At 34.2% G+C, this 16,400-nt stretch overlaps 1 protein-coding gene and 1 long non-coding RNA gene across 3 annotated transcripts in view; one reads left to right on the forward strand and one right to left on the reverse strand.

Moving 5' to 3' along the window:
- LOC123319061 overlaps positions 1-10,288 on the forward strand; it is a 44,447-nt gene extending 34,159 nt beyond the window's left edge. The window contains exon 2 of the long non-coding RNA XR_006538443.1: positions 10,153-10,288. This is a non-coding gene — a long non-coding RNA (uncharacterized LOC123319061). The remainder of the gene's footprint in view (positions 1-10,152) is intronic.
- The window catches only part of LOC123319059 (homeotic protein ultrabithorax), a 217,523-nt gene that overhangs the window by 174,390 nt on the left and 26,733 nt on the right, over positions 1-16,400 (reverse strand). The gene's annotated exons all lie outside the window — the stretch shown is intronic.

The raw sequence follows: 16,400 nt of genomic DNA on the forward strand, positions 1-16,400 counted from the left end.
CGTGCTTCTCAGCATGAATCTTTTCCTTTTTTCGAAATTATAAATATTTTGATTATTATATCATGTGATATATAAAATTTTTCTCGAAATCTTTGAAAAACATTGAGCAAAAATACGGAAAAATCTCTAGAAAAAAATATAATGTATCAAATGAAAAAAAATAATTGTTAGAGAACCAAATGTATATTTTTTCAGAATTTTGTAAAGCATATTTCAAAAGATATTCTTCAGGAATGTTATATAACCATAATTATGGAAATCTTTAAATGCAAATTTAAAAAAATATTCGGAAATAAGGGCGAATAATAGACTTTTATATTCGATAAAAATTCTGCGAAAATAGAGTAAGAATTCTAGAGAAATATGTCGTATCGAATGAATAAGATAAATAGTCAGAGAAATAATTATATAATTTTCCATAATTTTTTCAAGCATATTTCGAAACATATTCGTGAATATAGACGAGAATTGGGCATTTATCGACGGAAAAAAAATCGATAAAAATTCCCTTGCTACGTGTAATTATCAAATAAGAGAGGTCTTCATAGCATATAAAACTATAACTTTTTTGAAATCTTCATTTAAAAATTTCGAAAAATATTCGAGGGCAAGGGCGAGAATTGCGCCTCAAATTCGAGAAAAATTGCGAAAAAAATTCTAGTTTCTAGATTAAATTTTATGCTTTTTGAATTTTGTGAAGCATATTTGAGAAAATATTTTTGGATAAAGGGCGGAATTTGGGCTTTTTCTTTTGAGAAAAATATAGAATATAGGACCACCATACAATCATCAAAAAAATTTAAAATTCCTACGATGTCTGGTAAAGCACCATATAAAATCGAAATTCAAACAAAAATCTGAATATTTCTGCTATAAATTTTTTGAAATTGTCTTCGAAATTTAATTTCTATCATAATAAAAACTATTGTTGATGCAATTTGATTTTTACAATTAAATTATATAAAAAACTATTTATCATTCTTGTTGGGACTTTTTCACACCTTGAAAATATCCATAAATACTTGCCTTTAGAAGCATCATGCGTCCCCTCCAGTATCTCAACACCCGGCATTTTTTCCTTGAGACAAATTAAGTTTTCAAAACATTTCACGCGCCGTAGAACACACCCATTCAACGGTCCCGAGGGACAAAAAAACTATTTTTACCCCGCGAAGAAGACTCCTCTCGTCCCCAGTCGAATAATTCACGGATCTCAGCCAGAGTGTGAAATTCTCCCCGATTCTCCGAGGAAAAACACAAATTTTCGCCTGACTTACTCGCCTGAATTATCGCCGGCAGCTGCTTAAGATTCGTCCACATCCACCCTTTTCCCGTTCCCAATCCCGACGAATCTAAATATAAACAACATGCGTTTCCTTTTAAACATATTAACGTTCCCCAGTAAATCTACAAAGATCCGGAACTCACGGGGAGGAAAAAAGAGTAAAAAGGTCATTCACGTGACTTATGCGTTTCGCGGTGATTGGCTAACATCATTCGGGAGGGTTGGAGGAAGATAAGGCCGAAATTGGATAGATCTGGGGGGTGAGTTCGAAATTGAATTCGACTAGCTTATTTAATCAAGTCGATTGTGTTGCCGCTCTATCTCCGCCGTATGTGGATCTGAGGACTTTTGTTTTTATTTCCGCTTAACCCCCCTCGGAGGGGTTGGTTGGGACCTATACTCGTTAAAATACTAATAATTTATTTGGTAGCCGATCAAGCCGCGGATTTATTGCGTTCGCCAGACAACTACCTACTACTCACTTCGCTTTTTATTTATTTCCTAGTTAAGATATTGCGGGGATAGTTTTCTGGCTCGTAAATTTGATTGAGCGGGTAAATTACGTGCTTTGCGAAGCGTCTTCCATAACTCAGGACCTCCTTTTGTGATTTTCGGATTGCTGTCTGGATGCAGTTGCGGGAGAGTCCGTGGTGAAATTAGAATCCGGAAATACAATTCGCAGATTAACGCCGGAAACTTTAACTAATTTAATATGCGAATTTTTTTATTGAGACGGGAGGACGGAATGAGATATTTGCTCGAAAGGACATAATGAAATGCACTTTTCATGCGATAAATCCATAAAACTAACCATTATTATAATATTTTATACAAAATAACCTCCCTGTCCTTTTCTTTGTAAAAATTCAAGTACAATGAATAGATTTTGTTCATTATTTTTGACCATTCATTTTGTTCTGTGAATATTTCCTAATAAAGACTTCTTTAACTCGTTTTAGTATGAGGTCTGTATCTGGTGTATTGGGGTTTAAAAATTGGCACTTAATTCCATGGTAGCGTTGTATGTACTTATATCAAGATCGAATTTGAATATTGCCTCCGATGTAAGTGCTGATACAACTTCGTGCTCGGACATATGCAAATTTCCCTGGCACAGCCACCTCGAGATATTTTTCCACAAACTTATCGACACAACTCACCCCAATATTCGTGTTGTCCGGCGACTGTGAAGTACATGCGAACTCCCGCAGTTATGTATAATTCAATTAAAAACAATTTACGATATGCATATCGTAATAAACGTAAGAAAATTAATTATGCAAATTCGATTCTTCTCAGCACGCCATTCAATTATTTTAATGATACATCAATTTACGGCGTTTCGTTATGGAAGAAAAGGATTTCCAGGTGGAAAAGGAAAAATTGCGATAATATTCATATAACTCAGGTATGTAATTTTTTTACTGAATTTTTCTCGAATAAATTGGGTCAAGTATTTGAAACGGATCGTAATTTTCAAAAAGGCTTCGTTATTAATAACGATTCATCAAAACCGGATCGTCATTTGAAGTTACCTAGACAAAATGAATAAAATATGAAAATAATAATTGAAAAATAATTCTTTATGTGCCGTATATAATTGTTTCTAGGGAAGAACTTTTTTAATTGATCAAATTCGATTAAAAATTGGAATGGAAGAGATAATTTTTTTGACTGGAAATCTCCAATTTCGATGATAAAAATTTTATTGAATTAAAAACAGAATATTTGAGCTTAATTGAAATAATGAATTAATTCAATATAAGGGAAATTAATTATATTGAAAAATGCAAATTTGCTGAAATCAATTGAAACATCTGTTTGTAATTTTAATCTAAAATTAAATTATTAAAAAACAGTTTTTCGGTAATTTTTATTGATTTAATTCAAGAATAAGATGAATTTTGAAAATGAAAATTAATTTTAAAAATCATGTTGAATTTCAATAGAAGTCTTAATGAGTAGAGCTGAATAAAACCCTTTATGAATTTTTAAAATTTAAGGGTTGTAGTTTCCGCGCATAAGGGTGAAATAATTTTTGGACAATAATAATAAATGTGTAGAATTTAATTTTTTTTCTTGAGGTAGAATATCAATAATAGATCCAGGATATCTCTTAACGAAATTTCTGTTGGAATAATAAATGACAGATACATTGGCTTCATTTTGTACAGAATAATGTTTGTCCCATGAGTTTATACGGGAGCAGGAAAATGTCAACCGACAATGCGAACCCGTCAGATCTAATAATAAATGTCTCTTCTACCCCATTTTTCTTTCGTTCCCAAGAATCGAGGTCACGTCGGGTCAACAATAGCAAATGCCCTTAAAGGCGCGCGCACACCTCCATATCCGTTATAGAAAACGACCGGGCCGCATCCGGAACAATAACAGAATGATATTTTCCAGGGAAAAACATCCAGCGCGTCCGTTTCACCCCTCGGCCCCGCATCCGGAAAAGAAAGGTTTCCCGGTCCGCGTCATTTCCGCACGGAATGTCAGAGGCCCGAAAAGAATCTCCGACGGGCCCGTATGTTATACGGCCCGCATAGATCAAACGGTTGGCCCTATAAATCCGGGGGTGCGCGGTCGCTACCTTGTCTCGGGAAGGGTTGCGCGACGTATTTATGGGTTTTTAATTCGTCGTCCAAATTTGTTGGGGTTACCGATTACGTTTCGAGATTTACAGGTTTCTTTAATTTGTTGGTTGTATGCGGACACGCCCACCTGCGTCTTTTCAAAAGGGAATAGATGAGAAAATTAGATAGGATCCGTTACGTTCCGTCGTTTTCGGATGGAGAGTAATGGCGTGTCAGGGCGGAATTTATTTGCTTCTTGTCGCATTTGGAAATTCAGACCGATATTTCATGGGGTGGCGGGATGGTCACGTGTTAAATCATAGACCGGTGGCAGGGGGTCCGAGGGGATGGAACGGTGGATGAGATATGAAACGACAAATGACGAAGGTCTTGGTGTTTTCGGATCTGTCGAATACCTTGAGATTGTTCGGGGCAGATTATAAATTCGAAATTTTTTGTAAATTTAATTTATATTTTAACGAGAAGTTTGGGGACGAATTATAAAATCGAAAAAATCCAAACTGAATTGTAGTTGCTCGAAAAATTAACAATAAATAGAAAAAATCTGGTAATAACCGAAAAATTAATTTTAAAATATTTTTGAGCCGAACTCTGAATTTACTAGATACAAGTAAAATTTAATATTATAATTTACCTACACGAGGAACCGTGGCTATTCATAAATCTTCGGAATCAAAAGAGGTAATGAAATTTCAGTATTATAGTGAGAAAAAATAATGGCAAATAATCCCTCGACCAACCCCTTGGGCCCTCCAGAACAGGGGGGCAGGGGCTGGGGAAATTCAAGAAGACCCCCTACTTGAGATGTATCATTTGAAAGCTCGTTTAGAATGCTCAAAAATGGAACTAAAAATTGTTAAACAATAATAAAATGCACATCCTGTATCCTGTACATTATGGAAATATAAGATAACTCATTTCGGATATCGCCTGTTTTTAGGTTTTTTTTTTTCGTTTATTCCAATTTGTTATTTATTCGTTTATTCGTTACAAGCACTACATTATTAGATTCATAATTGAATTTGTGACTGTAGAACGAAAATCTAAAAATTCGGGTAGAATTTAAATATTCTTGGCTGGAAGTATTCAAAATAATTTTCCTTTTTTAACATAAAAATTTGTTTGTTACAGGCTATTTTATATCGATTGAAATTTATTTTGGGAGGATTTTGCATCTCTTCATAAACTTTTTAGGGTTTTCACTCCCAATCTCTGAAACAAAATCAAATTAGTGCAAGAATTTACGCAGGAGCAAATCGTTGATTTCATTTTTAATTGATTTTGTTTCAGAGATTGGGAGTGAAAACCCTAAAAAGTTTATGAAGGCTATTTTATGTTTTGAGGAATATTTGAATATTAATAAATAAAAATCAAAATAATTATTAATTAAAAAATCCTCTTCCATTTTATCGAAAAAAAAATTATTTATTCTCTCTCTTTTTAAACCAGGGGTGATGCGCAACGGGGTGAAATTATTTGATGATTGATTTTATAGTAGAAGAGGTCTCTAGAAAAAAGATATGATCTGTCATATTTTCATGTAGCCTAGAAAACTATACCATTTATTTTCCAGCCATAAGTTTGTTTTGTTTCGTTTTTCCGTACTTGAAATTAAATGAAATTTTGTCGAACTTCTTGAATATTTTAAATATTCAAAACCTGGTAAAATGTCTCTGTATAATGTTAAGTGAAAGGGAAAAATATTCTCAAAAACGAAATTTATGGGGATATTGCCACCTGAAGATGCTATTACTTTAGCGAACCAAGTGTAGTTGTTATAAACTATTGAAAATCGGGTATTTCAGTTTCAAGCTTAGTGCTTTCGTGGTTTCTTCTTAAAATTCACATTTTCATAATCAGAAACCATTAAAACGTCGCAAATCAAGTCGCCTAATGGGGTTTCGGGGCTCGGACCTTGCGCCGCCACGAAATTAGCCGCAGCATCTTATCCTTCACGTCACGGACGTGTTGAAAATGAGCCGGCGAAAAAAACTGGTCGCCCCGTACGCAAAAACCGAACCGATTGTTCTGCCCGGCGTCTATTTAATATTCCAAACGGCAAAAATAACGAACGACGAGGCGTTCCGCAGAAACCCGGCTCAAAAATAATAGGAGCGCTCCGAAGGGGGCAAAAAGTGTTAATTAACGAAGTCCACGAAGGGGGGACACGTCCCTATTAAGGAGCAAAAATCCGGGACCACAATCCGGGCATTAATAAGAACAATCAAACGTCCTACGGCGAGAGGTATAGATTCAAAGATGGAATCGTACCGCAGCGACCTCACACGGAGGAATAGCTGAAATGGTTCAGATTTTCCGAACGAGGGACGTTGGTCATACCTAACGACGTGTAAACAATGTCAGCGTTGCCTTTTTAGCCGTTTCTAGGTACATACGGCGACTTTGCGAGCTGTCCGGTGCCGTACCGTTAGCAACAATTGCAATCAAGACGAATCTTAATTAGTGACCACCCAAGAGAATAGTTTCGTGCCCCCTGGGGGGCGGGGGGCTTTACGGCAGCACTCGACAGAGAGAAATCAGTCCTCGGCAAGACACCTCACCCATTAGCACGAGCTAATGGTTGACTATTTTTAGCCAAACCGGAGAAGAACCTCGTCCTGAAAAATTTCGCTGATTGTGGAGCAATTCGATCGCTAATTGTTTTTTGCAAAGGCACCGTGAGTTAGTCGATCTCTCGGACTGCTCACCAGAGGGCAGTTATTTTTATTTCACGACATGCCCTCAATTCTGTCGGGCTCTTACGACACTACCGTATGAGTTTTAAATTGAATGATTACGGGAGGAATTCGAATTTTTTGCGAACGCTGGATTCTTCTTGTTCTACGATGTATCGGGCATGGAAATTACTAGAACATAACCTCAAACTGGTTATCTTCAAGAAACTATATACTTGAATCATGTTAAAATTGGAATTTTTATTTCAATGGAATTTTTCCCGCAGCAATTTGAAATTCTCTCTCAGTTAAATCATTATTTTAATTTAATTCGTCCTGCATTTTTTTAAACAATAATCACTCCAGACATTTCTATATTTACATTATATTATCAACATTAATTTGATATCGTAAGGTTTTTTGGTTAATATATTTTCATTATTATTTGGAATTTTATTAATATTCTAAGGAGTCACTAGAAATCATTAGAAAATAAAATAAAATGGAACTGATAAACAATAACTAAGTTGCTGACCCTAGAATAAAAAAGTTTTTTCTACGAAAATAAGTTTGTTTATTTCGAAACTGATTCCTACGGAATTTTTATGCACTCTAACTTCTGGATGATAAAAGTACATATTTTTTCGCTATTAATTGACCAATTGAATAATTCAAATGGAGAATTCACCTGATTCAATCGTTTTGTTCCCGTGGAATTTCCAAACGGTCGAGAATAATTTCAGCTAAACGGTTTTCAGCACATGAATAAGACATTAGACATAAAGCAGTGTCTATGACTAAAAATTGATACTTAATTATATCTTGGCAGCCTGTTAATGGCGGTCATGGTATGCCTCTGATAAAGGTATAATCATTAGAAGCGGATAGATCGCAGTACACATTCGCAGGTGTATTTTAATTTGATTTAAATTAATTGAAGTGTTATCTCCCTGTTTGGCCAACAATACTCATTCTAAGTGGCCTTTCCTAAAACGGTGGTAAAATAATTGAGCCGATCAAGGTTTCTAATCGCGGACATTTCATGTATTCGCCGAAAGTAAAGATGACAATTTTAATTGGCGCGGAATTACAAAGTTGGCGACAAAGATACGGTTTCTGATCAAAGGTGGCGGCTTCTTTGAAAACTATACCGCCAATTCATTTAGTCATTAAGTATAATTTCTCATGTGCTCTATCAGGGGTATGAAAAGAACTCACACAAGAGCGTAAATGATGGAGTATTTACATTCAGTATTTATCCAATTTTTTCACAAAATACTGTGTAGAAATAACAAGGAAATTTCATATTGAAGCCAATAAAGTTGAAAAAATTGCAATTCGCAAACAAATCGAAACGAACAATTTCACATTTCACTGAATAATTATCATGTTAAAAAAATTTCCATTTTAACATAACACAAATATTTTAGTACATAGTGAAATACAAAAAATAAATAAAAATAATTTTCAACCAATTTGCAATTTGTTTGTAATAATTTTTGTTCATTGCCAAAATTTATATTTCAAGATATATTATCAAATAAAAATATCTTTATGGTATATATAGATCTCTATCAAATATAGTTCTTAAAATTTAATTTGTTTGCATAGTGAAAAATTCCCTTTCTTCGAAAATTGAACCATGATCGATATTAAGTAAGCAAGTATATCATACATACCAAACGAGAAGACATCGGAAAAATGTTTACCTGAAAAAAAAAAAGTTGTCAATGAGATGCTCAACACTGATAATTCAAATATGGAAAAAATTTATCGTCTTCGAACCACTTTGTAAGGAAGTCTTTGCGTCTCTCGTGAGCCCGATGCATAAATTTTCGAAATCCCAGAACGAGTTCTCGAAAAGAAATTAATCCGTTATCCGCAGCAGCAATAAAGCAAAATTCGTGAACGGTGTCTACAGTCTACATAAATTCCCCATTACGGGCTATTCAAGTGAATAATTCCCCCCTGGATTTATGACTTAATCGCAGCGTGCATCTAGAAATCGAAAAGTCGAAAAAAAAAAAGAAAAATACCCTACGACGACAAAACGAAACCGTAAAAGAAATAAAGGAAAATAAGAGAGCGCTGAGAGAGCCAATTAAAAATGTACTTTAACCAAATGAAAATTAAGCATGTGACGAACTTTAATGAAGTCGACATGAAGGACGGCCTGAGATACAGGTCGGACTGGTCGGACGCCATTACTCATCGCTTTTATTTTGATTTTTAGATCGCTGCAAACGGCTGCGTGGCTTGTTTTTGTTTCCCTGCATGCGATCTGAATTCCATTCTACGGTGCGTTTCTTTTCCAGTCGCAGATTTTTACCAATGGGATTGTTCCCTTGTCTTCGTTCCTCTTTGTGTCGTTATAGCAATATCCTTCGATACGTCAAGAAATTCAACTAGTGTTATTTTTGTTCATTCAATATAAAGGGAGTTTTTTTTTTAAGAGAAAATGCACCCAAAAATTTGGAAACATATTATTCATTGAGACTTACGATTTATCGAATATTCGAGGAATAAATATTAAAAAATATTTGTTGTTTAAGTCGAATAAATAGTAAAATGTGGCAATTTAGGAGGGGGCATATTTTTTTCTTGTCCCTTCGTAAATTCTCTTCTTCTTCCAAGGATTTTTTTCGTATTACAGGCACAAATAAAATTATTTGAGCAATAAATAAATGAATATTTGAGGGGGGCAAAATTATATCGATAAATGTAAAATCTGAGAATTATTGTTAATTAAATATCTAATTTATTGAGGAAAAAAATGTGGATTTTTATTTTATTTCAATTTTTCTGACGGTGATGAGGAGTAACTCTTCGAATGCTTTGAAATTGGTCTCACGGCCTCCTAACCGGCCGGGATTGATTTGTAAATCGTTGCTCGTCGCCGTGCAGAAGTATAAATATAATACCATAATTTAGTGATTTCTTCCATCGTCTGGGTCACGTTCGCCACAAGTACATGCAATAATAAATAGGCGATATGGTCCGGAGCGCGTGCAACTTCGTGTGGGTATAAACATGTCCGTCTGTCCGCTCTGCTCTGAGTCTAGAGGAGTTCATTAATGCAGTCGGTTTGGTAAAATGCCATTAGCCTGCAGCCAGTCTAAATGATGACTTTAAAATTACATTTGCATACTATCAGGAGCGTATAGAGGTATACACGAGACGAACCAAAATAGAATAAAACAAAGAGATTACGTCAAACCGCAAATTATTGTAATTATTTATGAAGATAAATTGCCGTTTCAAGTAGCTAATCTGGTATCAGGGCATCGGCTGGCCATCGACTCCGAACCTTTTTTTTCATACTTTATCGCTTTCAGACCACCCTTCCAGCGTATCGAAATATCCGAAAAAGGTCCCATCGAATTTGGAAGATTTTTGGAAAGAATTTACACTATACTTTTTTTTTCCAGTGAATTGAATGGAATAAAATAAAAATTCACATAAATAGATATACACATTTGAATTTCTCATGAAAATGTTGATACATAGATTTGCTTATTGATTTTTATAAATATTCAAAAATTTTATTATCAATATATCATTTTTTTAAATAATTATATTTCTTGTGTTTCAGATGCTGGACTGGGAATAACAAGTTAGAAAGAAGAAAAATATAGATATGTGGAAATTGAACAGATTAAATTAATTAAATAGGAAGACGATTAATGCTGAAAAATTGATATTTTCGAAAATTTTGATATCGATGAAATGAAAAACTGCCTTATCCTCAAAGCATCCGTATGAAAAATGCAAACGATAAGGATTTCCGTTCCAAAGGTTGAGATAAGATTAACCCCAATCTGCAAAATGTCGAATGAGCCCAACAATAAATAATGGTCCTTATTATACTGCAAATACAAAAGTATTCGGCTGTTGACCCTGCTGGCTTGGAAGAAGTGATAAGATCAAGATATTTTTCCTAGAATCTTCCAGTGTGGTCGAACACATAAATATCAATAACACATATAATAATAATGGGGTAGAACTATCTCGGGAATAAATCAATATCAATATCGAAGTACTTGAAACACGTTTTCGGTTTCGCGAATGCCCCGATGCCAAACCGTCCAAGAATTCTTTAATTCACGGTGTAAGATTTCCGATTATGATGGTGTCAAGTAGAACAAATCGAACTATTTTACAATTTGAATAAATAGGTTGTTTTAATCTTTATTCTTTCTTAATTTAAAGCACAAAAAATTAAGAAATCAATTTTTATGAGTTCAATGTTATTCAATATTGCTTTTGACTTTTATATTTGTGTACCTACTTTTGACAAATAATAATAATTTATTTTAATATTTTTTCAATGAATTTTCCAGTTCAGTTTCTCAGAATGTATTACGAAAAGCGGATGAAATTTTATTGACACTAATTGAGTAATTTTGACTTCAAAAATGAATTGGTACGATATTGACGATGAATAGAATTTAATAATTCAGCATTTCACTTGAACGATCCTTTGTTAACCGAAATTTTCTTTTTTTTGCCTTTTTACTTGAAATTTCTTAACGGAAAGTGCTGAAAGTGATTTCCATAAGAAAAATCCATATTCTCTTCTTATTTTTTCCTTTTATTCGGCAAAAATTATATAAATTTTTTTTTCATATTTTAGGTTTGAGCATATTTCTGACGAACGTTAGATGGATTTTTTTCGATTATTCTGTCTTCGAAGTTCATGTTTTTAGGGTGCAGATCTGGCAACGTTGTGCTGGAGGAGGGCCATCCTTCATACACATGGTGTTCGGAAAGATGGTATCGCGTAGATGTCGGTATTTAAAATCGTGAAGTTGGGCCTTGTTTTATTGCGAAATAATCAAGTTACCTATAAAAATAATTACAGTGAATTATAGGTTATCTTGCGCCGTTGCAGGGTCAACTACCACCCACTTTGTTGCACCGCGGGTGCCAGGCTCTGACATATTGCATTGGGGTGCCCCTCCCGTTTATTTATGGGAGAAAAATGAGGCTAGTTGGCTGTGGGATAAGAAGCGTTTTCTTCCAGAATGAATATATGTGGAAAGTATCATTTTATTATTTATTTATTTTTTCCAGTTACTTTTCAGCTATTTATTATATTTTATTGATTGAATTTTAGGATATATGGTTTCAAATAAAATGCACAAATATATAGATTTGCTCCCATTGCCACAATCTCAATTGTCAAACTTTATATGAGCTGGCCTACTAACCCCACAAAAAATTTTTTTGCGTAAATGAAAAAATTTGAATTATCTAAATTCCAAATGAACCCCTAATAGGGAATTCAATATTTATTTTTCGAATATTTTTTATATTAGTCTTTTTTACTTAATAATCATTACAATTACATATTTTAACAATGAACATATGTCATCCCCATAAGATGCAATTGAATTTAAAAAAATCCATTAAAACATATTCTGAAATGAAACAGGGACGGGGTTTTTAATTTCACCCCCAAATCATATATTTTTTGAATTTTTAATTTTTTTTTATCTGCAATTTCTGAATTCATACTCAAATGAAGCAGAATTCGATTGACGATTCTAAAACATCAATTTACAAATTTTTTGGGTGGGACATCTAGTAATGACGGTCAACTACCCTTAACAGACGTAACAAAGTACTTTCATTGACAAAAGTCAACCCTAATGGCTGCACTTGTCGGAGTAACAAAAAATGGTGTAGTCAGCGCGGCCAGAATAGTCCATCCCACGAAAATTAATCTACGTCGTCACACCCAGGTAGCTCTATCCTTATCGCTCCTCTTCCCCTACGCGGCCTCCCCACTCCTCGGACAGAGCACATGTTGCTCCCTCTTCCGAAGAGCACGTTTCGCCAAAGTTCCATCTCAAACCGTAAGATGGCCTCATGATCGAAGAGTTTGCAGTTAAACTTTCGTTTGTTTCCGTAGAGGACGCTCGTGTACTACGAAGCACCGGTTCGTTTGTAAACATTGCACCGTTGTCATAGCTTCGAAATTTATGGCGACGAGGAAATACAACAGCGCATTATTCATTTGGAAACTTCTATTGGAATTTGTTCGAAGGATAAATTATTGTCAAATGAATTCTTCACATTATCCTCATTCATTTCTGGTATTAATATATATAGTTCCTCTTTCATAATTTGTGCAGTATTAAGGGACGTTAATCAATAAAATTGAATCATTAATTATGCGCGTAATGTAAATCCGCAAATGTGTGGAATTTCAAAAAGACTACAGTGATTATTAGTTTCAGATGAATATTACATTAGTAATTATAAGAGAGTCCATATAATAAAAAATGTTCAATGAGATTTTATCTGTTTAATGAATGAGTGATGCCAATAATAATCACTTGTTACAAAAGCCTTCTGCTATCTTCGTTTCTGGTTGTACTTTGGGTAATTACTCTTGAATAAATTTGGTGTTTTTGTATTTTGTAGATATTTGTAGGTATTATAATTTGCTTTGGAAACTATATTACATTCCATTATCACATTAATTAGAATTTTTTTATCCTTCGTATTCGATTATTCGATAATTTCGATGGGTTTGATGGTGAAAGTAGATGTTCAGGTTGTGTTTATAAGGACCATGATGTTACTCTATTCATCTCTTTATTTTTGTACATACCTAAATGGATTATGGAAAAAATTGGAAATACACAAAATCATACCAAAATGCGATTGAAACTTCTCATTTTCTTAAATAGAATATATTTTTATTGAGAAAATTCCTTTTATTACACTGAAAAAATTCAAACTCGAGTCACTGTGAAAAGTGGAAAAATGTTGATATATTTATTATTCTATAGGTACTGATATAGGGTATTTCTAATTTTACTTCAATACAAAAAATAGGATAATACTTTTCGTTTACCATTCTGATAAGCAAAGAGCTTCCAGTTGAACTTATAATTATACCTACAATTAGAACATCCGTCGACATAATCACTAACTTTGCATACCTATTTAATTGATTTTATCAAATGACGTTGTTGACAATATCTATCAGCAACCATTATATTTAACGTAAATGATTTATCCTTGTTGTCTGATAAAAAAAACTGGTCATCGAGAAAAAACATTTTGTCTTGTACAGTCGACCTTCAAAAAAAGTTCACATATTGCCCCCCCTCGCTCTCATAGTCCACAATCCGCTACTACAAGCCGTGGACCAACGCCACAACTACTATAATTACAACTGAAATTAGGGAGATCATCCAAGCCTGAGGCCCACGTCAGTTTCCTAAACCAAACCCACATGGCTGAGCCGAATCACATGTTATGTTATCCATAAAAAATACCGGGTTGGCCTTATAAGATTCTGTACTGAAGTGGCTCGCAACTGGGTGGCCCTGCCAACTGTATCGATTCACAGAACCCCTAGTGATACTCTTGATGTCTTTGATTAATTAGGCCTCGCTCTCAGTATGTTGTGGATTGTCCGAGGTGAAATCTGCCTGAGCGGGATCAATAAAAAGCCAATTGAATTTTATTATTTCTATTATTTTAAGGACCTAACGAAATACATTTCTATTTCAATTTCATGCATAAGGTACATTTGAACAATTTATTATGAATTGAAAATAATGAAATAATAAAAAGGAATATAACTCTAAAAAATATGAGTAATATCCAATTTCTCATGTAGTTCTAATTGAAATTAATTTTTAAATCTGGTCGCACACTTAATGAGTGTAATGAAAGTTCCGTTTATTTTAGAAAAATAGAATTTCTTGAATAATTTATTGACCAAATTTTTTTACAATAATTTCTTCGAAATTAAAACAGCATCTGATGAAGAATCATCAGAATTCGATACAAATCAATTGTTGGATAATATTTTCAGCTAATTCTAATTGTGCAATACTCAGATTGAAGAAAACTTGGCTATGATAATATGTGTAATACATGGAGTAGGAATAAAAATTTAAAAAATTCAACAAAAAATATTGTACCTATTTCAAATTGTAAAGGGTATCATGTTACAGACCCTTATAATAAAAATTCAAATGAAATTTTTTACAGCGCTATATTTTCCTTTATTTCGGTAACAACATCTTATTCTTCTTTGTAAGAAATGGATTTGATGGATGGAATATTTTAAACGATGTAAAATTGCATGTACAAAAATATTTAATATCATTATACCCAATAATGAGATAATTATTATAGAAAATATTTTTTACTTATAAAAATTGACATAAACTCTACTACAAATTGTGAGGATAATATCTACAGGTAAGAAAAAATGATTAAAAATTATTTGGAGATTTTCATCCTAAAATAACAAAATTAATATGAATTAAATAACATTTTACTGGGGACAAAAAAAGATTTTTTAATTTTCTTCAATTGTTACAATTTTGGGAATTAATAATATTTTCCTCTTGTATATTGAGGAATTTAGATATAAAGAGTTATCATATCCCATAATAATAAATAATAATTCATAAATATTGTCAATCTAAAATATATACATATTTTTTTTATTAATTATTGTAAAAAGCTATTCGAATTTAAAAACCTAATACGGAAATTCGATTTTTGAATATTGTTTAAAAAAAAATTATTTGGAATCTTCATAAAGTCAAACATCGATAGAATGCCTTTCTTTCCCCTGGTGAATATGGAGCACTGTTCAATATTCATGCAGAGTTAACTTCGGTGATCATGGCTGGATAACCGGTTGGTTAGTTAGGTTCTACACCTGAATACCTAACACTAAGACGGTTACATCTTTATTAATTATACGTCCGTCACGGAACGTAACCCCTGGAAGAAACGCGGGAACTAAAAATAGAGCAAAGATGAGAGATACGCACAATGGCCTGGCCGGGCATTGAAATATTTCGAATAATCTAACGGGCACGATAAATAGCCCGTTTCCTGGTTTTAGTCAGTGGACAATTTAAACTAATTTTTGGCATCGTCGGAACTAACATTTATAGACCGATATCGCGTATTCTAAAAGTACATTCGTTTTAATACGTTGTCAGCGCTCTTTTAATACGTAACAGAAATTTACAGCGGCACTAAATCAAAGATGCACTGTTTCATTTGTCAGGTGTGTTTGGCCGGTGATGTATTTTTATTGTTGTAGGGGGGCACTCCAGAGTGCTCCGCGGCATGCTAGATGGCAGTTGGATCGCGGAGGGATGCGAGTGTGTGTCTTTGTTATCGATCAAGCGGCTCGATGAAAACAGCAGGTTTTAATTAAACACGGATTCTAATTCGGTCGCAGAGGAGCTTTTTTAAACGTTGCCGCGACGACAGATTTATGGTCTCCCGAACGGGGCGAGGATTGTAAATTTCCGAAAATTTGAATATATCGTCGGTTCCGGAAAGAGGACGGAAGCGGGGAAAGAAATTTTCCTTTGGCGCCCTCACTACGTCCCTCATTCATAATCCGGGTCGGACGCAGGAGCCGGCCGACAGAAAATTTGGGTCTCTGGGTCGACGACATGCCGTGGGATGTGTTCAACAACCGATTCTCATTTTACTCGCAGTATTCGAGTGGTTTGATCGTCCTACGTGGCCGAAAAGGGGAGAAATTATTTCCTGCTGCAGCAGGAGCCGATCATGTGAACGTAAGGAATCCTACGATAAAGAATGCTATTGGGGTTGAGATGTAATTTCCAGTTATAATTTTTGTTTATTGTATTGATTACAATGGAGAGCATAATATAATGTGTCTTAGGCAGGAGCCAATTTTGCAGCAGGAGCCAATTTTGCAGCAGGAGCCAATTTTTCCAGCAGGAGCCAATTTTTCCAGCGGGAGCCAATTTTGCAGCAGGAGCCAATTTTTACAGCAGGAGCCAATTTTTGCACAATTTCAGCCATCGTGCGAAT

Source organism: Coccinella septempunctata, chromosome 8 (genome assembly GCF_907165205.1).
Source record: "Coccinella septempunctata chromosome 8, icCocSept1.1, whole genome shotgun sequence".
Taxonomy (NCBI): Eukaryota; Metazoa; Arthropoda; class Insecta; order Coleoptera; family Coccinellidae; genus Coccinella; species Coccinella septempunctata.